Source organism: Ictidomys tridecemlineatus, chromosome 8, assembly GCF_052094955.1.
Source record: "Ictidomys tridecemlineatus isolate mIctTri1 chromosome 8, mIctTri1.hap1, whole genome shotgun sequence".
Classification (NCBI taxonomy): domain Eukaryota; kingdom Metazoa; phylum Chordata; class Mammalia; order Rodentia; family Sciuridae; genus Ictidomys; species Ictidomys tridecemlineatus.
Genome location: NC_135484.1, coordinates 6,041,692 through 6,061,574, shown reverse-complemented (window position 1 = coordinate 6,061,574; position 19,883 = coordinate 6,041,692). Strand labels below are relative to the sequence as shown.

The 19,883-nt window shown below is 44.5% G+C and overlaps 1 protein-coding gene across 11 annotated transcripts in view; it reads right to left on the bottom strand.

The window, feature by feature from the left end:
• Nucleotides 1-19,883, bottom strand: part of Prkn (parkin RBR E3 ubiquitin protein ligase) — a 1,217,693-nt gene that overhangs the window by 754,630 nt on the left and 443,180 nt on the right. The window lies entirely within an intron of this gene.

Here is a 19,883-nt window from a genome sequence, read left to right as displayed (position 1 = left end):
TATTGACAATATAAAATTTAGTTTGAAAGCTACTTGCATTGTTAAAAGACATCAGTCTTAACTGTATCTTAGTTTTCTTCTATAAAATATACTTTTAAAATAACCTAGCGCTTCTATCCAACATTAGTCAAAGAACAAGGAAAAAGGGCTGATGCCCATCATGTAAAAGAAAATCTATCTTATCCAGCAAAATGGAAAGCAAGGCCCATTCTCTGTGTGCCTTCCAACTACTCCAAGAACATGACAAGATAGAGGTGGGGCTGTGTGTTTAATAAAGAAAACAAATTAAAGCGAGTGCTTTGCACTGAGACAGGTGAATCTCGGTGGCAGCTGCTAGACTAAAAAAATAAATAAAGTGCCATACATCAAGCTGCAGAGAGTCCCTCAGACTCACGCAGCACCGCAGGCCCCAAGCCATCGTCCACGCTGCCCGCTGCTGCAAGTGCCCTTCATTTCTCTTTGACTGCAGCTGGCCTCTGGAAGGAGAACACCAGGTGGCATGCCAACCACACTCCGCGCAACGCCATTAGCCACCAGGAAAACACACCATTAGGATTCTGTTGGAGCTTTTCTTGCCTCTCCAGGCTGAGGAGGCATTCTCTGACACGTCGGCTCCAAGTCTCTTTACCAAGCAGATCAAAAATTTTCTAGGAAGTCACTAGGCAGCACTTTTAGAAATACAGTTGCTGCATTGTACAGGCTCCTGGGAAAAACAAGAAACTCAGTTCTCCTTGTGGGTCACCTGTAAAATGATAATTGCGAATGCAAGACCCTCACTGCAGAAGACTTTCACAAAATGAATTCTATTTCTGACATACAGTTTTAGCACAGGTGTCTCTTCTGGCCTGGTTACTTCCACAGTGATGATTATAGCTGGCCTACTGCTCACAACAGTGGTGCTTGTGTGTTTGGGAGCAATTACTCAACAATCCTGGCCCTGACAGGGAAAACTGACAGCCACCCTGTCCCTGCAGAGGGCTCTGGGGGCTGGGTGTGCACAGTCAAGCTACCCAACCCCTCCTGAGGTTTGGAGGTAACTTACTATCCACATTCTCCTCAGCTTATGTGTTGAGAGTGGACTGAATTGAGCACTGTCGTGCCCTACAGGTGGGTATTCTGTGTTCAGAAGGACCAGCCCGAGCCTTCAGTAACCTGTACTGTGCACAGGCAAGGAGAGGAGTGTGCTTTCAGTTGGTTGCTTTGGTGTGGGGCCTACCTGGGGCAGCAGCTCAGGCTCTGATGGAGGTGCTTTCTTCGTGGCATTGAAGTTGCATGGAGTTGCATTTCTCTCTCTCCCTGGTCCTAACTGCATTTTGACACCACAGCCTGCAGCTCAGAGGACACCAATATGTTCCATTTGAGCCCAAGTTCTCTGGAGGCCATGCTTCTCAGGAAGCTGTGCCAAGTGTTTTTCATACTTAGGCATTAGCCCAAACTGTGCCTTTCTACCAGGGCAGACTCTCTAGCCTATCTGTGCACAAGAGGTGGACCCAGGTCTTCATGTGTATTTGGACTTTGGCTCTCCTGGCTCTGTGGCAGAGGTGCCTGGCACCTGCTGTGATTCCTGTGACCTGGCCTATGTGTCCTCCCCTCCAGCCTGCTGCTGGGCCCCAGAGGGCTTGCTGTGGTGTCCATCCCTCTGGTCACTTTTGGAATTGATAGACAAAATTAATCTCAGTGATAGAAGTCAGAAGAATGGTTAGCTTTAGGGCTGAGGGTAATAAAGGAGGAAAGGACACAAGGAACCTCCTGAAAAGGTCTAAACTCTCTAGATGTGGGTTATCTAAGTGTAGAAGGATATCCATCTGCACCCTGGAGGCTGTGCCCCTTACTGCATGTCAGCCAAGAGAGCGCCTGCAGGGCCTGTCCGCCAGTGCCCACTCAGCTCACCCCTAGGGGCTTTAGGTCAAGCTGCTGAGTTCACATGTGCTGAGGGGAGCGCCTCTTCATCAGCTTGTGAGCCCTGTAAACTCTGCCAAAGTAGCCAAAAGTCACAGCCTGAACAATGGGAGTGATCCTTTGGCATTTATTTTTGGGTCCTTTGTGCATGTCTTCCTTTGGAATGATAATCTTAGTAAGGAGACAGTGCTTGCTGCTTTATTACTGCTCTGAATATGCATATGTGTTTGCACACGTATGTATACCCACATGCGTGTGCATGTGTTTTGCAAAGTTCACTTCATAGAAACTCATACTTGGTGCTACCGTGAGGGGGCCTTTGCAATACATGTGAGATTCGCTGCAGAGGCACATCTGAAGTGAGTTTTCCTTATTGTGATGCTCCATGAATCTGAATCTGCACTGAGAAAGTGACAAGATGAACAGACCTATAATTATGATCAGCATGTTCTCCCCAAATAAATATTTTTCACTTTGATGAAAATTATCAGAAGACTCAAAGATACTGCAAACATGCAATCACTTACACCATAGCCCTGACAGAAAGTCCAGCTTGAGAACAGGGCTGCATCCTGTGCTCATCTGATGGCCCCAAGTGAGTATTCCTGCATTACTTTCTCTCTTCCCTGCATTACTGTGGGATACGTGATATTCAATCTTCCTGTAATCTACGAGTTCTCAAAACTTTGAGGCAGGGGAACTAATTCAATTAATATGTTCATAGCCCAATCTAAAGCCAGCTTTGTGGAGGTTATCGGCAATGAGGAACACTGGGCATCTTCCCCTTCCTTTATGTGGATGAGTCAGCTCATAAACTCATCCCACACTTATTAACTACATCCATGAGAAGTGCACAGTGGCCTCAACCAAAGCAGAGAAGGCAGAAACCAAAGAGAATATCAGACAACAGGCAAAATCAATTCTAGTTTAAACCGCACACACCTCATTGTCAGATGAAATGTGTTTACACGACTAATACCTTCAGCCTGTGGGAAGCTTGTTTGTTTACACCTTGCTTGATGCAGAAAGAACAGAGAATTCCCGATAAGAGTTGCACTAAGTGAAGATTCAGTGGCTGGGGAGCTGACAAAAGGAAAGAAGAGTGGGTGATTTTGATACCAGCCAGAAGCAAGGCTCCCTCCCAGGGAGAGTCACATGCTTTACACTCTGGCTATGGGAGCCAGTTTCTGAGCTTTGAAGCAAGTCGGGGGTGGGGAGGCATGGGATTAACTACATAAGTCACAGAAACCACTTGCTTATCTTATTCTGATTTCTGATACCAAGGAATAATTCTCTCAGAAATTCCAATAAACAGGTGCTGGGTGTTTAGCACCCCCAGGGGAGGTGGGTGAGCAGGATGGTTGCCTCAACTCTGAATCCCTCACAGACTCCAACAACAATAGATTTTCACCCGTGGTAGGTTTTAAACATTTCTGAAATTTAATGGCAAGGGATGTTAAACAGAAAATGAAGAATGAGATAGATAGATAGATAGATAGATAGATAGATAGATAGATAGATAGAGTAGATAGATAGATAACTAGTAGAGGATTCAGCTTAGAGGGAGGTTGATCGTGTGTTTTGAACAATTACAGAATCTAATCAGGTATGTCTGAAATTCTTGATAATAATAATAAACAACAGGAGAGGGAAGGGGGAGTAAAGAATCTAAGGCTCACTGGTCACTCACTAGGTATCTGGCCCTGGGTAAATTGCTTTATATGCATTTTATAGTTTATTCCAGCATTCCTTAGCTGCTTCTACCTAACCTTCCTGAGAGAGAGGGCACAAATGTTGACTTTCACAGGTAGAAGAGAAGCTAAGGGTTCTCATCCTAAAGGCAAGAAGAGGCTCATAAAAATCAAAGGTCTCATCCAGGATGAGGCATTTGGTCATATTGTTATTAAAAATAGTAAATAAACCCAATTTGGTAACAAGTCAGGTTTGTTTAAGCATGGACCACACAAGGAAAAAACAGCATCAGTGGTCCAAGTTCTAGTTTACCGTAATCTGAGCTCCGAGCTTCTTTGGCTTTCCAGCTCACTGATGATGTAGGAGAAAGGAAGGAATTAGATACAGGTTGTGCTATTTTTACCCATTTTCTTTGCATGCCAGTCTCCACCCTGGGGAAGGACAGAGGTGAGAGCTGTCATCTGCCATGTGAGCTCCACGCTGGGGTCCCATTTGGTTGTTGTAAATAAACTAAATGGTAGTCATTAAACGCAGACATTGCTGGAGTTCAAAGTCATTCTTACAATCATGACCTCAGGGGCTGGGACTGTAGGTCAGTGATAGAGCACTGGCCTGGTACGAGTGAGGCACTGGGTTCAGTTCTCAGCACCACATGTAAATAAATTTATATGTGAAATTTATGAATGAAAATGCATTTAACATTAATTAAATAAAGGTCCATCAACAACTAAAAAAATTTAATAAAAATCATGATCCCAACTGCACTTACACTTCCAATGGAAGTAACCTTGAGAGAAGTGCTGACATCACCCAGCATATATTTGTAAAACAGAATTGGCATCGGACTCTATGTGTGGCAGGGTCTCCGCCTGAGGATAAGTGGTCTCGGCACCAGTCTTGGCCACACAGAGGCCTGTGTGGAAGACTGAAGAGGTGGACTTAGTGGAGTCTTTGCATAAAACAATGAAGCATACTCTGGGAAAACCTCCCCACAAGTGAGGAGAGTCCTGAGACCCACGTGTGATGGAATCTTACCAGCTGCTGGGACTGGACTGGTCAGCCTAGCTAGGATTTGCAAAGAATGAGAAGGAATTTTTTTTTTTTTAACTAAATATATGTTGAAAATTCAGAAGTCTGCATTTTGGAACAAATGCCAAAATATATGCCAGATCTGAAGATCTTAGATGTCAAAAATATCCAGTTGCTTTCTTGGCCTTTCTACTAGAATATCTAGAAGTCGGCTTGAAACCAAACTTCCCAAAACTGAACTCAGTAATTGCTTACGCCCCACCTATTGGTTTTCTCAGTGTTCATGTCTTTATGGATGACGTCAGCGTCAATGATGACACGAAACTGGAACACTGAGAAAACCAGTAGGCTCCCCTACCACCTATCAGAAGGTTTCTCAAAACACCTCCTCATCTTTCTCCTCTCCCCCATGCTTTATTTGCTGGTTAGCATCATGCCTTTCTTGCTCAGGGGCATTGCTTGTGCTGCATCTGTCCTGAAAGTCCCCCTACAACTCCATTACTCCAAATGTTGGCCATTTTCTGAGATCCTGAAGTCCATACATGAGTGGAGGGTATGACTGGCAGCTTCCACGTCTCTTAGGGCACTGACAGGCCAAAGCAGGGTCTCTGCTCCAGCCCAAAGAACACTTTGTGTCTGCAAAGGTCCTGAGTAAATCAGCCATTCGCAGAGTGCATGTGTGTCACACACACACACCTTCTCTTCAGTCCTCTATACCTCTGCACTGTATTTCCCCATGACCAGTCTTGGCTCCGAGATATCACCATCCATAAAGGTATGGAAGGATCATGGCTCTATCATATTTTGGATGAAGTCCATTGGCCTTGATACACCAGGAGAAAAGTACCAGCAGACTCCTGCCCAGGCAGCCGTGGGGAGGCCAGTCTAAGGGGGAGTCCCAGGATGTTGCAAGTACTTCTTCCCAGATGTGGTTAGGTTTCCAACCATATTAGGAGTTTTTCAAAAGCAGAAGTGCTTTGGCCTCTTGTACAGGATCACATACAAGTCATTTTTTTGTGCCTAAAGAAACTCAATAATCATTACTAATGATGACTTAGTACATGTATTTCAAAATATATTTGTCTTAAGTTTAATTTACAATGAAATATTATTGTATCATTTGAAATACCAAAAAAAAAGTAGTCCTGGGAAGACTACTTTACACCTGCTTCAAAAGCATTTTTATTGGGTCATTTATGTCAATTCTTGCAACATATTTTACAAGTTACTATACTTTTCTGCTGATTAGAAGAATCAATTTTGAAAAAGGATTTCTATAAATACAAGGGTATTAGGGCAAAGTACATTTTTATTTCATTGCCAAACAGTACTCTCAACAAGCAGGCGGCCTCAGATCGGGTTTTCTGCCCAGCTACACAGCATTGCATTGGCTTTCATGCACCTCGGCACCAGGTGCACCGAGGACTACAGACAGACAGCATGGGAAGGTGGCCCTCACCCGGATGTGAAAACTGAGGAGAACTAGTGAGATCCTAAGGTGAAGGTATGGTGTTGGGTGGTCTCTGCCACAGAATCCGGTCTATAGCCCGAGGGGCTGGAGATACAGATCCTACAGACATGGAAGCCACAAGGCCACGTGGAGCTAGCTCAGCTTGGCCGAGATCATGTTCTAGCCTGGGGATCTTGGACCTCTCTGGGGATGTCGCAGCCTATGACAGGGGTTTCCTGTGTGGGAAATCCACCTCCTCCCTTGCCTCTGTAGGGGATGGGAGAGGTTGTAAGCCTCCACCTCATCAGAACCAAAGACAGCTGGCTCCAAAACTCTCACATGCCAACATATAGATCTGAGAGGTCCAATAGGATGACAAAGCCATAAACTGTAAAGCAACAGCCCCAGTCCTAGTGCCAGCTCTGCCGCTGCTGACTGTGCAGCTGAGCCAAGCCTGGCCTCGTTAACTACAAACTGTTGCTCAGGCAACACTCTCCCTGTTCCCACCTATACCTCATTTCTGCAATAACTGAGCAGTCATACACTCTTTTTTTTCCCACTCCAATTTCTTAGTGCTAGGAAAATACATTTAATATTAAAAATATAAACATATACAGATAGGTTCTGATCAAACCAGAATCCCCTGACTGGTCTGACTAGTACAGCCCAAGAGAATTTTCTGTGATGCCCAGAATGCTCTGTGTTTACAAGGCACAATGAAGCAGCAGCCACTAGTCATTAGTCTACTGAGTCTTTGGAATGTGGCTGCTGTGGCTGAGGAACAGTCATTTCATTTTATTTAACTTTTAGCTCATTAAGATCTAAAGAGCCACATGTAGCTCGTTGGCTGCCATATTGGACAGCATAGCTCTTTACCAATTTTGGCTAAGGAATGAAGAGTCTAAGACCTTATATTTTATTTGTACTTTCAATCAAATAAAATATTCAACAAACAAAAATGTATTGTCCACACAATAGAAGACTGCCAAGAACTTACAGCCCAGTGGTGGGATAAGCACATACCCCGTCCTTTCCTTTCCTTGATCCTTCTTCCAACATTCCCAGCCAGAGCTTGCCCTCCTCCTCTGACTTTCCTCCCATCCCGATTCCCCCAGTGAAGAGAAAGGTGCACATTTCACATGTGCTTTCAAGCTTCAATAATCCATGTTTGAGATAGAATGGGCAGTATTAAGAAATACTTGTCTATAAATCTTTGAGAAACTTAAAGCAAACCAATTTTCTCCACTTTCTAGTGGTATCAATTTCTGTCTCTTAAATGAGACATCTATTTCAAAGCTGTTACATATACACTATAATCTGAAAAAAAAAATGCTATCGGCCATCTTGGTCTTCTGTCCAAACTAACCTTAATAAAGCCTCGTTTAACAAGGGCAAAATTGACATTGTTATGAAATTTGTATTGGGCTCTGCTTCTAAACATATAAATTGACATTTTCCTAGATTTGCGATATTCTTTAGTACATATTTCACCTAAACTATATACTACAGTGCATTTTCCAATGTTATGGATTTTTTTTTCCTAAGCTCATCCAAATTTTCCAGGTTCAAGGCAATGCATAGTCATTTGAAAGCAACTAAACACTAAATTTCAAGTTGTAACAGGTAAATTTGCAATTTTTTCCAATACATGGCATATTAGGATCAAATATAGAACCTAATATTTATACCAACTCACTTTCCTGTGACCTCTCCTTCAAAATCACAATTTTTCAAATAAATGAAACACAACATGGCGGTTACTCTGTTTAAACTGAACTGAAGTAATCTGAGTCACTATTAAAAGGTATTCATGTTGCCTAAGAAAATAATAGAAAGGAAAAGAGTTTGGGCCAAGAAGGTCGGATTCCAGGGTGCTCTATGTCCTTCATCATAAGGGATTTGAAAATCTTTCTCCCTCCAGGAAAGTCTAGTGAGTCTCCAGGAAAGACTTGCTTAGTCTAAATGAGGGCAGCTCTGTGGTATGCAGGGTCTCAGAGTTTGGCTAATTTTCTGCTCTTATTATCTTGATACAAAGAGATAGAATTTAATAAATGGCTAGAACAGCTAGGACATGGCATTAAGCAAAGAACATGTTGGCGGCATCGATAACCTCAACGAAGATGGAGCCTCCAAGACATAAATCAAAGAAGATGTAAGAATGTGTTAGAAGAAAAGGAAAACAGCGATCGTGCACATTTAAAATAGTTTAGCTGCCTTCGGGAATCTATGAAGCAAACACTGTTAAAAATAATGATGTACCAACTGAGGATACTTAGCTGTCTGCTAAGAGAAGAGACAATGGATCCAAAGGAAAAAGTCTTTAGGGTTTTTTTTTTTCTGAAATGTGGGTTCAACCTCATGCAGTTTCTAGGGCTTCTTGGCAATTCTCTGTGAACCCCATATGGTTTTCTCGGGTGTAAAATGGCCATGGTGATGCCTGCTTGCCCCAAATCACACAATTATCATATCAATAAAGACCCTGAGGGTGGAGCTGGAGATGCAGCTCAGTGGTAGAGCTTCTGCCTAGGATGCAGGAAGCCCTTGGTTCTGTCCTCAGCAGCACAAAACACAAAGCACAAAGAGCCTGGGAGTACTTTCTAACAGCTGAAGGCTCATGGATTTAGCTTATTCATATAATATAAAGCAGCTGTTTCAATGGAAGCACAAATACAAGAGATCTCGTACCAAAGGAAGCACTGATTCCATATGCAGATTCACAAATCTTAAAACCAACCGGTGGCAGTAGTTTTAAAATAGGCTTTTTTTTTTCCCAGAGAACTTTTAGGTTCACAGCAAAACTGAGCAGAAAGTACAGAGAGTGCTCTTACACTCTCTACGCAATACACGGTACAATTTTTGAAACGCCTCATTGGCGTCACCTGTATAAATGTCGCCTTAGTGGACATCGGGCAGAGATAATTTGGGAGGATTTCTGTATGGAAAACTGCACTGTGAATATCAACACCCACCGTGTCAGGTGCTACCTTCATCTGAACTGAAGAGGGAACAGCTTTGTCGGAATGACCGAGAGCCTGCTGAGGTTCTTTCACATCAGGGCGGACAGTGAGCTGGGGTCTGGCCTCAGCCTGGCTTGGTCAACCTGAAAGGCCAGCTACTCCATCAGCACAGCTAGTCTGGGTTCAGCCTGTGATCCTAGAATTTTGTAAAACAAAAAAGGTTTGAGATTTCCTCATGAAAGATGAGAAAGATCTGCCTCCAGACTATTTTCTATTCTGCCCAGGAAAACTTCCCGGAAGGCCAAGGAGACCCCAATAGAGAGAATGTGGGTGAACACTGAAATTCCAGGAGCTGTGAAGGGAATGATCTCTGGAGAAGAACTATCAGCAGCCCCTCGTTGCAGGTGAGGGGAAGTTCCCACAGTGACCTCTGCACAACCTGTCCAGGAGCCAAGGGTCAGTCTGTGTTTCACACTGGCAGGCTCCCCAGGGCTCAGATGCACCCAGGGCCGCGTCAGTAGAGCAAGAACTTTGCTGATCCCCCTTTCTTCACTCTCCCATCTTACTTCAACCCCGGGACATCAGAAACAGAGGGAGCAAAAGATACAGCAAGTGTGCACGCTCAAGGCGGGGAAAGACAGAAGGACACCCCCACCCCCACCCCCAGCAAGTGCTCATCACAGTGCAGGCCCAACAAGAACACAGGGAAAGCCTCTTATTTGGTTTGATGGTGGTTTTCCTGAGGCTGTTATTTGCTGAATTAAACTGTATTCGAAACTTAAAGTTATCCATTTGGCCCTGGGAAAACCGGCCATTTGCCAGGAGGAGACAGACATGCCTTTAGAAGAGACACAAAAGAATCATCTGTAGAAGGAACAGTGTGGTGGCTTGTGCAGTTCACTTGACAACCAGCCTGCCTTGGACTTGCCAGGAGCTGCCCTACAAGCATAGCCACTAGGCATCGAGGGTCACGTAGCTAATGCACCCCAATGTGCACGTGCTCAGGGCCAGCTCAGCTGCTGCCACACCTGCTCCCTCTGAACCATCACATAAACCTCACCTCTCAATTTGTTCTTCTCCAGCACTAACCCTGTCACTTTTCCAAGAAGCCTATACCTTGCTACGAGTCGGGCTTCTTGTCAAGAAGAGTCAGGAACAACGCTCGCCTGACCACACAACCCCTCTCCAAGTTCACAAGTGGCCTGCTGGCCAAGCCTCTTCCTTCACACTCTCACCAAACCTGCAGATTCTGAAGCTGCTTAGAGAATTTCTTGGAGGCCAAGGAATTCTTTGACCCATTTATGCTTGAATCATTGGTTTAGCAGAGACAGAAAGAACTAGAAAATAGATCACTTTGGCTGCTCTAAACAAATGAAGACATGGAAGATTGTATGGAGTTTTATTTTCAAAGAGAAGTAACAGAAGTTATAGGTGGAGACTGATTTCAGGTCAAGTAACTTTCAGTTGGAGGTCTATCAACAAGGAAAACAGGCAATCCGAAAGGCAATGCCTTCTCCATCTCTACGGGCCTGGGCAGATGTCGATTGACCAAACAGCAAGCATGTGTTATTTGAGGGAATTTAGACTGGATGGCTGCAGAGTCCATTTCGGATCAAAGTTGTGGGAAGGCCAAGGCACACAATGAGGCAAAGCCAGTGTCCCGTTATTCATTACTCCTCAGAACTCTCAGACGTCCACTACACACCGCGCACTCTGCTAAAAGCAGAGACCAACGAGGTGTCCTTGGCTGCTTCTTGGAACCGGATCTAGTAGCAGGATGAGTACACAGTACCTGAGGAACAGGTGTCTCTTACCTTTCTGGTCACACCATATTTCGTGAGTGTGTATATTTCATTTTCCCTGTATCTGTTTATGCAAAGTTTATCTTTGGTGGCAACACTACAGAATTTATAGGCTATTTCACATTTGTTTACACTGACCTTTACCTTGACTACTTTAAATAAAGATAAAGACACAGAAGGAGCATGCTTTCTCATTTGTGTTCAGCATGCTGGGGGGAGGGGAGTGTACTTGCCCATGAGATGCTGCTGCCAGCTTTAAATTATGGCCATATCTGATTATTTTAATTGCAGGTCATTTCCTTGGCAGTAGGTCAGTTATGCTTATTAGGATGGCTTTCTAAATTAATATGAAGTCCCCCATGCACAAGTAGAGATTTATAGCACATAAAAAATCAGGGTCATTCTGACTTTAGACAGAAATAAAATTCTTTGAAATGAGCTGATTTTTGAGTTCAAAAAATACTAATATGGGATTGCAGGGTTTTAATTGTGCTTGGAGGGGCCAGTGGCCCATGTAAGACTCACACCACAGACCCTGGCGATATTAGTCAGATGCCCCAGGACAAACCCGCCTTCTAGCTAACAGGGTTCTGGTCTCTGACTCCCTTTGAGCCTTCCTGCTTCCTGTTTCCAACCACCCCAGCGCACGCCCTTTTCCTCTCCACTAAAGGAGAGTTCCCTGTTTCCCCTCATACAGTTTCTGAATCTTGATCCCCACTTTAGGACACGCAGTGGGGTAAACATGACTCTTTGCAGGAAATGGCACCGGCAGTCTCAGCCCTCCCGTGTCCTAGTAAGGAAACCAGGGTAACACAATACAGGTGCTGGCAGTCAGAAGCTCAGCTCCAGTGCCCCGGTTTTAATTCTCAGTTTGGTTTCTTTCTCACTGTGTGACCCAAGTAAAGTCAATTAACCTCTCCATTTCCCACCAGCTTTAATGATACACTTATGCAGGTAGCCTGATAGCCCCAGGCGGAGGACGCAGTGCGTGCCTAAGTACAAAAGCTTCTGCAAAATGATGCACAAGCATGTCTCAGCCAACCTGCCACTGCCCTGCGTGATTCTGGAGGAGCACTGTTAATGTGCCTCCCCCAGCCCTGCAGGTTTATCTGCTGGGTAATACACCTGCTTATTCATAAGGCATCAACAGGAGATCTGCATGGAGTAAGACCAGATGAATAAACCCCCTCTGGTTCACTACTGAGAGTAGAGCCACTCACTTCTTAAGCAAAGGACAATATTCACCCAGTGCACTCAAGATCTGTTTGTTTTTTATTTAATTATTTCTACTATTCTTGATAAAGTTTCTAAGTGGTTAAACAGAGAATGTGTCTATTTCATTCTGTAGAGGATCAGGGAGCCACATCTGTGTATAGAAAGAACACCTAAAGACAATGGCATTTCCCACCCACAATGTCAAGGCAGGCCAGATCTCTCTGGGATCCAAGTAAGGCATGTGTGTGTGAAATGTCCACTCAGTAACAAGGGCAATGAGGTCAGGAAAACGATCTAAAATAATTACGCTTCTGAATGCAGCAGGTCTTAGTCACTGCCCACCCAACGCCTGTCACATCCACTTTCCTTGTTAGGAGCACTCTGGTTTGGGGTGGGTCAAATCAGAGGAGAAAGTAAGGTTGGTCTAGGCCAGTCACAGCTGTCCTGTTCCCTGTGGGCCCTGTGGGCAGACTCCTGCTTTTCAGTGGCCAAGTGACCCAGTTATGGCGCTGAGGTGTAAGAAGACCACATGGAGGTTTCTAGGAATTATTTTCATCACTTTGAAAAAAGAGGCAGGTCCTGCTGCTCCCCACTGCGCTGTCTTGCACACAGATGTTCAGGAAGGGCAGTGGCAGACAAGCAGCCCGGGGTGCCTGAGAAATCAACAGTGTCCTTAGGAGTTGACCTGAGTTAAGTCCTGTTCTGCCAGCAGACAGAATCACTAGCCAATCAACAAAGCAGCCCAGTTTCCGACACGGTGCACACAACTACAACTTAAAATGGAATGACAGAATGTGTGGGGACCGTTCTTGAGAACATCGTATCTGTTCCTTTAGGCTTTACAAGTATTTATAGGTGGTAACTTTGTCAGAACATTGGCCAGGCTCAATGGCTCATGCCCATAATCCCATAGGCACAGGAGGCTGAAGCAGGAGGATCAAAGCCAGCATCAGAAACTTAGCAAGGCCCTAAGAAACTTAAATTTTAAATTAAAAAAAAAATGAATAAATAACAGAGGGGGAGGTTGGGGATGTGGCTCAGTGGTTATGTACCCCTGGTTAAAAATATATATATATATATATATATATATTGTTTTGATAAAAATTCTTCTGATAAATGTTTGAAATGTATCATTGCACACAATGAATAAAATTCCAGATAGCCTAACTGATTCCCAATTAAGTAAATTATTGACCACATGGTACTACTGACAAATTTTGTAAAACTTTTAATATCTTCTGCATAAAAAAAGAGCTAACATTGGCATTATGTACTTTGCAATAAAGATACATGTGTATAAAAATCAGTTATCTCTCCCAAAATATAAACCATGTTCTTTGGAAGAAGAGTAGAAAACTTACCCACTTTAAAATATAAACATTTCCAGAATAACACAACTTGCATTCCCTGCCTATGGTTTTGAGAATCTTACACTAGCCACCTGGGCAGGAGTGCATCCACACGTGAGAGGGACAACAGTGTCACACATTCACAGCACAAAGCCATGGAGACCGGCTGGGAAGTAGGGTACCCAGAGCTTCAGAGCCCCCAGTACAGGAAGGGCCCCCGAGTCATGCTTGGGGAATCTGCATCTGTGAAGAGTGTCTTCTTCTCTTTTCCTCAGTGTTCTCTTTAAAGACTTCTAAGTAAAATCATTACCCAAACAAAACAAAACCCAGTTGCTATTACAGAGAGTCCCTCAAGTGAGAAATCAATGAAAGGTGTCACCACCGGAGTCCAAATGAAAATAATGACCTGGATTAAAAAGCCAATGAATTACCAACCTTGGCCAACATTTCTGCAGGCTTTAATTAATTGAAATCACTACAACTATAACAAGGCCAAAGAAAATCTTGCTATAGTGAAATATTATGCATATGACAAGGTAGACATTGCTGTAGTAAAGACAGCGTCAGGGGGGCAGCTGAAGCCACCCGCAGCCCTGTTCAATAACATTTTGCTTATTTCCTAAACAATTTTACATTTGCACATGACATTTTTTCTTATCTCCTAAACAATTTTATATTTCTATGTAACATTTCATTTAGTTCAATAGACAACTTTATATTTTTCTTATAAACTGACAAATGTTCATACTAATGTAGCTGTAGCAAAAACGGAAATGAGTCTTTTTCAACTGGCATCAATTTACATATTGGTATCTTTGTCTGTCTAATCAAAATGTTTTTGGTTCACTAGTGATCATGAGCAGTTCTCCAGAAACAAGAGCTCCCCTCGCATGGGGTGTCAGCATTACCCCCAGGGCTCCCAGGTTTTCCTAGGCCCCACCCCCATGAGTAGGACCTACTTATGCAAAAAGGAAAAAGACATTCTCGGTGTATCTGAAATGCAAGTGTAGGTGAACTCCTTTAGTGTCATGCTAACTCCTACCCAGAATCCTGGGTGCCAGAGTGACACTGGGCACACCCCTTCCCAGTCAGAGGCCCAAGGCCCCCAGCTTCCCACACAGCCTCCCCCAGCTTCCTCCAGATCCACCCTTCCTGAGCCACCATCCCCCTCTCATCTAGGGCTCTCCCACTCTAACCTCAGTGCTGGAAGCTCTGGGAGTCATTAAAACCATCCAGTTTTCCTGGAAGTTAAAGTCACAGAGCAAAAAACCAGCCGTGCCCGACATGTGTACCTAAGCAGGCTGCTGAATGAAGATCCGCTCACCAAGGCCAAATCTCCAAATGGTCAACTTGCCTGACATAATTTATTTGATTATTTATAAAGTATCTGCCTTGATAGTTGGTGCTCTGAGCTGTTCAGATCCCACAGTGCACTCTGTGCTGTATCTTCTGTCTTTGCCTAGCAGAGGGGACCCTCTACTTGTCACCAACTGGAATGGAGCTGGGGCAAGGACCAAAGAGAGCACATCCAGCCAACGTGGAAAGAGTGGGCATCTGGAGAGGGAGGAGGGATCAGGAGGGAGCCTGCGGCCAAGCAGAATCCCCAGGCAGAGCAGAGGGCAGGAGAGGGGGCTGCTCTCACCGGGTCCTGTAGGACTTTGCTCCCAGCCCTGCCCCAGGGCTGCAGGACAGATCCGCCTGCCTTCAGCTCCCTACACCTGAGCTGGCAGAGGAGAATCCACATGCAGGCTGTCTTCTTTATGGGCCTGACATGATAACACAAAGCAAAACGACATTGCAGGATCCTCACCATCAAGACATCTAGAATATTCTTTTACAAAAATTAAATAACTTGCAAGGAATACTCTAGAAAACCTGAAATGCTGACAAGAAAATCTATAACAAGCATGGAGGAGAGTAAACCATACTTGGGCAAAAATGCCCTATGCTAATACTAGAAAGTAAGTTAGATATATCCTAAGACTTCAATTCATTACGTAGATGTGAGAGCAGGTTTTGACAATAAGAGAAGTAAGTTGACTTCTGACCAACAATTAATCTGTAACAAATATTAAGTTTAGAAATGATCATACATTTAGACTATATTTCTTAATAAATTTCCTCACATAAATTGTGCCTAATCTATAAACCAATTTTAAACAAAATCCATCATGCCAGGCATTTTACATCTTATTCTATTTATTGCCCCATTTCTCATCAGAAACCTTTTAGCTTTAATGCTATTCCAAGGCAGAGTATCTCATTAGAGTGGCAAAGATAAAGTTCTTTTTGAGATAAAGTAATTATAGTGATTGTAGAGGGAAAAAAATCATCCAAACTCCTTGGCTGCAGTAATCTCCTGGCTTCTGATTAATTTTAAGACTAATAAACTAAGTGCAAACAAAAAGATGTTAGTGTGGATAACACTGGGTACCTGGAGCTGTGCTGAGAGATTAGCAACCTGCAGAACTGATCAGAACTGGGCTCCTGCAGGACTTTGCCCCCAGGCAGACATTCCAAAGCAAAACTCTGCATTTCTCTCTCAGTTCACCTCCATGCCCTTCCGTCTTCTAAGGATGACTAGATTCAAGAACTTCACTTTCCTCCATGTGTACCTGGACTCTATTTTAAGTCTATTTCCAGTTAGAAGGACCAGACCAGTTGGCTTAGTTTTCTCGAAGAGGCCCAAGTCACCTAGAATTCAGCAGTGACTGGTGGTGATGGGGGAAGGGGAGGACACCCTTCCAGAATCGGGGGAGCACAGTGCCAGGACCCAGTGAGAGCAGCCTGCGGGGTGAGGAGCAACCGTCAGAATGATTCCCAGGGACGGATGCCAGGCCATCAGCACCCAGGCTAACTAAGCCACCCGTCCAGTGAGGACCCTCACAGTCACAGGTCTAATGGTGTTCTGTTTGCATCAACAGGCGCTTGGAGAAGTCTTTGAGTGAAACAGCGAAGTGGGTTATTTTAAGTGACCCTCTCACTGCTCAAGAACACAGTCAGAAATATACAGCCACGTACAAGGCACCCCAGGTGTGTCCAGCCCTGTCTCATGTGGGCATGGACCCAGGTGGGCAGCCTTAGCGCCAGCTTCTCCCCTGCATGCCAGTGAGCACTCACTTTTCTAAAGGCTATTGTGATCTAGGTGGAACCCTGGTCAAGATCACCATGAAATAAAGAAGACATTTGGGTCTGGAAACAGAAGAGGAACTGGTGGGCAAGATGATTCTCAACTCGCCCCTGAGATCAGGTCCAACTTCAGACTCAAAGGAACCATGGGGATAGGAAGAGGACGTCCGTCTTCCCTGCCAACTTGTACATTATGAGTACCACATCCAACAGGGGATGCGGTTCTAACTAGAGCACCACGTGGGAGAGGCAGCTCATCGTTGCTACGTGTACTATTTAAATAAAGTTGAGGAAACAGTGGCATTATGAATGAACCCCCAACCACCAGGATGCAGGAGGGGACCACACAGACACGAGATGCACGGAGCTGGCTGCAACCTGCTTTCTGCAGATGAGAAGGAAAAAAAATGATTGAAATGGCTAAGGAGGTTCCATTTTTTCTCCTTATGTATAAAAATCTCTTTGCAGACATTCAAACAAACCACATACCACTCCACTGTAACTAGTCACCCACCTAAAATCCTATATTCTCTTTTATGTTTTCATGACCAAAAATTATGTAAGTTATTGATCTTCATAAAGATCTAGAAAATGAAACCCAAGAGTTGCCCATTTTCTGCAAAGAAATCATTCCCCTTGGCAAAGTCCAGCAGCTCCTCCATGGCTGCAGGCTAATCAGCAATGTGACTGGCCCGCAGCTCCTAGGGGTCCTATCAGGAGGTTTTACTGAGTGTGTGGTTTTTCTAGAACAAAATATTGAAATGTCTGATCTTCTGCTATGTGCAAGTTATGCTACCTCTGGTAACTACTAAAAATATGGATCAATTCTCTTTAAATCATGTTTATTCCATTTTTCCTGAATCTTTAAATGTATTTTTTTCCCAAGAGTATTCTTGAGTGACATTTTAAGTACAAAGGAAGTAGTTAGATAATAGAACATTGATTACTGGATTTGTATAGTAAGCAACATATCCTACAAAAGGTCAAGGCTTTGGAAAAATGAAGAGAATTTTTTTTTTTTTTTTTTTTTTTACTCTTGGCTCAATTATTATTTAAGCTGTAACTTTGGGCTCTTTACTTAAACTAAAAGAGTCTCTTTGTTTAAAACATTGCATAATACTATCTACTTTGCAGGTCTATCACGCAAATTAGAGACAAATATAATGATATAGAGGTAAGCAGGGAATAATAAATCACCACAAACACATAATCATTACTAGGACTGATATGATTATAAAATGCCACACAGAATTCCTGAAGGGTGTGCACCTATGGAATCAAGGTGTGAAGGTTCAAATACAATTGTCACTCATTCAACATGGTGGCTCTGTGCCCTGGGAAGGGAAGGCCCCATGTGAAGGGTGGAAGATACTGCAGACACTGCAGGGCGAGCTCAGCAGGGAATGGATGACTGCACCATGACACTGAGGATTCGCAGCTCAGGGTACGGAGTGACAGGAGAGGCCAGATAGTTCCAGGACAACGTAAGAGAGGGGTCAGTGATGCCCAGAGTAGTAAACAGTGTGGCAGTGTGAAGGGAATAAAAGGTTTAAGGTTAAATATCAAGAGTGGGTCAGTCTGGGAATGGAATAAATCACAGAGGGTCACGGGATGGGCAACTGAGGTGAGGTGCTGAGACCACTGGTCCACCAATGGGACACCCTGCCCTGGAAGTGCTGGTCCTGGTGAATAGGTGCTTGGCTTCATCTCAAGGTGACTCTATTCTAATCTGGAAATGATAGTGACTCTGCATTAATAGGGGTGAAGGGGGAGGGGAAAGTGTTGGCCAGATCTGGCTTCCACACTGCAGGACGGAGAGTCACGTATGTGCATTCCTGTACATGAATGAGGATAACAGAACCTGGATAATCAAGTCCTCTCTACTTACGAGCGAACCTCACAACAAGGAAGAAACAGATACTGTTATACCAGTGAGCAGTCCCAAGCTGACTCAGCAGGGAGAGGGAACCAGGGCTCTCGGGCTGCCTCCAGGGTCATCTTAGTAAGCTCACCTCACACGTGTCCCCACGACAGCCAGCCACCTTTCCTGGTGTCTGTCCCCTTCCAGGCTCAGCTCAACACCTGGGATTAACGTGCCACCTAGTCCCTACGAAGCTCTACTTCGGTTGCATATATTGAGACAAACGTTGCAGGGACTTTCTTTGTGTTTTTCTATCCCTGCTTCTCATGGAGTATAGTATTAAATGAAAATATCTCTTGATTCAAAAAATAAAAAAGAACCAGCTGCAATGAGTCCCACCTCACAGCTCTCCAACATCTGGCAGGCAGCAAGGTCCAGGTATTGGCCTCCTCCTCCTCCTCCACTGTGACACTGCCCCTCAATGCCCACATCTGATGGGACTGAATCTCCTGTCTTATCCCTGTGGATATCTGGGTATATAGCCCTTAATGTAAACATATCCACACAGCAAAAAAGGGCAAAACCCTTCTACAGCTTGTAAAGTGAGAGGGGATAGTCTGGGTTCAAATTCCTGGTCAACGCTAACACGCTCCTGTTTTCTTAGACTAATGACTGAAGCTTTGAAGCCTCATTCTTCTCAAATCTAAAATGGGGGACAATAATAGTACAATAGAACTTAACCAGAGTTTTTCTGTAAAATAATTAAATGAGGTCACTTATGAAAGACTTAGCATGGAGTTCCACGCTAACTTGTTTTAAGAATTCACCAGGAAGTTAGAGTAGGTCATATCTACCCTTTAGAACAACTGGGATGTGACTGAAGATCAGAACGGGAAAGAGACAGGCCATCCTTTTGGAAAAGGCAGAGGAGAGGAGCAGTTTGGAGGGAATCTTGTGCTGGACCCAGGCCAGCACTTCTGCCTGGAGGATGCACTCAGTGTCCAATGACAACCTGGAAAGAGAGGCCCCTGCAACTGCTCAGGTGAGACCGGGCCTCTGCTCACCCAGGCTTCCTAGGTGGGCTTCCCTGTGTGGCTGCAATGTGGCGTCACAGGAAGATCCCCCATGGCACTTTTAGTGGTGCTGCCATGTCCTCGGCTGGTGGCAATGCATCTGTGACTCCTCCTCTAGGAGGTCCCTCTGGAGGTCTTCTATTACCCATCGTCCCTACTCTGGCCTTGGCTCCTCACTGCCTGCAGAGTGAAACCAGAACGCTCTGCCCTCCTGGGGTCTCCCCAGGCTGGGATGATCACCCCTATTGGAGTCCCTCAGTGCCCAGCACTGTGTCCTTTGTACTCTTCTCTGTGCTCACACACCTGTGCTGGCCAGACTTGCCACGCCCTGCCCACTGCCGCATCTGCATCACCTGCCACATCCCTCACATCACATTACGGGTCAGCAAAGCTCTTCCCCCTGGGCCAGAGAGTGGGTAACTCAGGC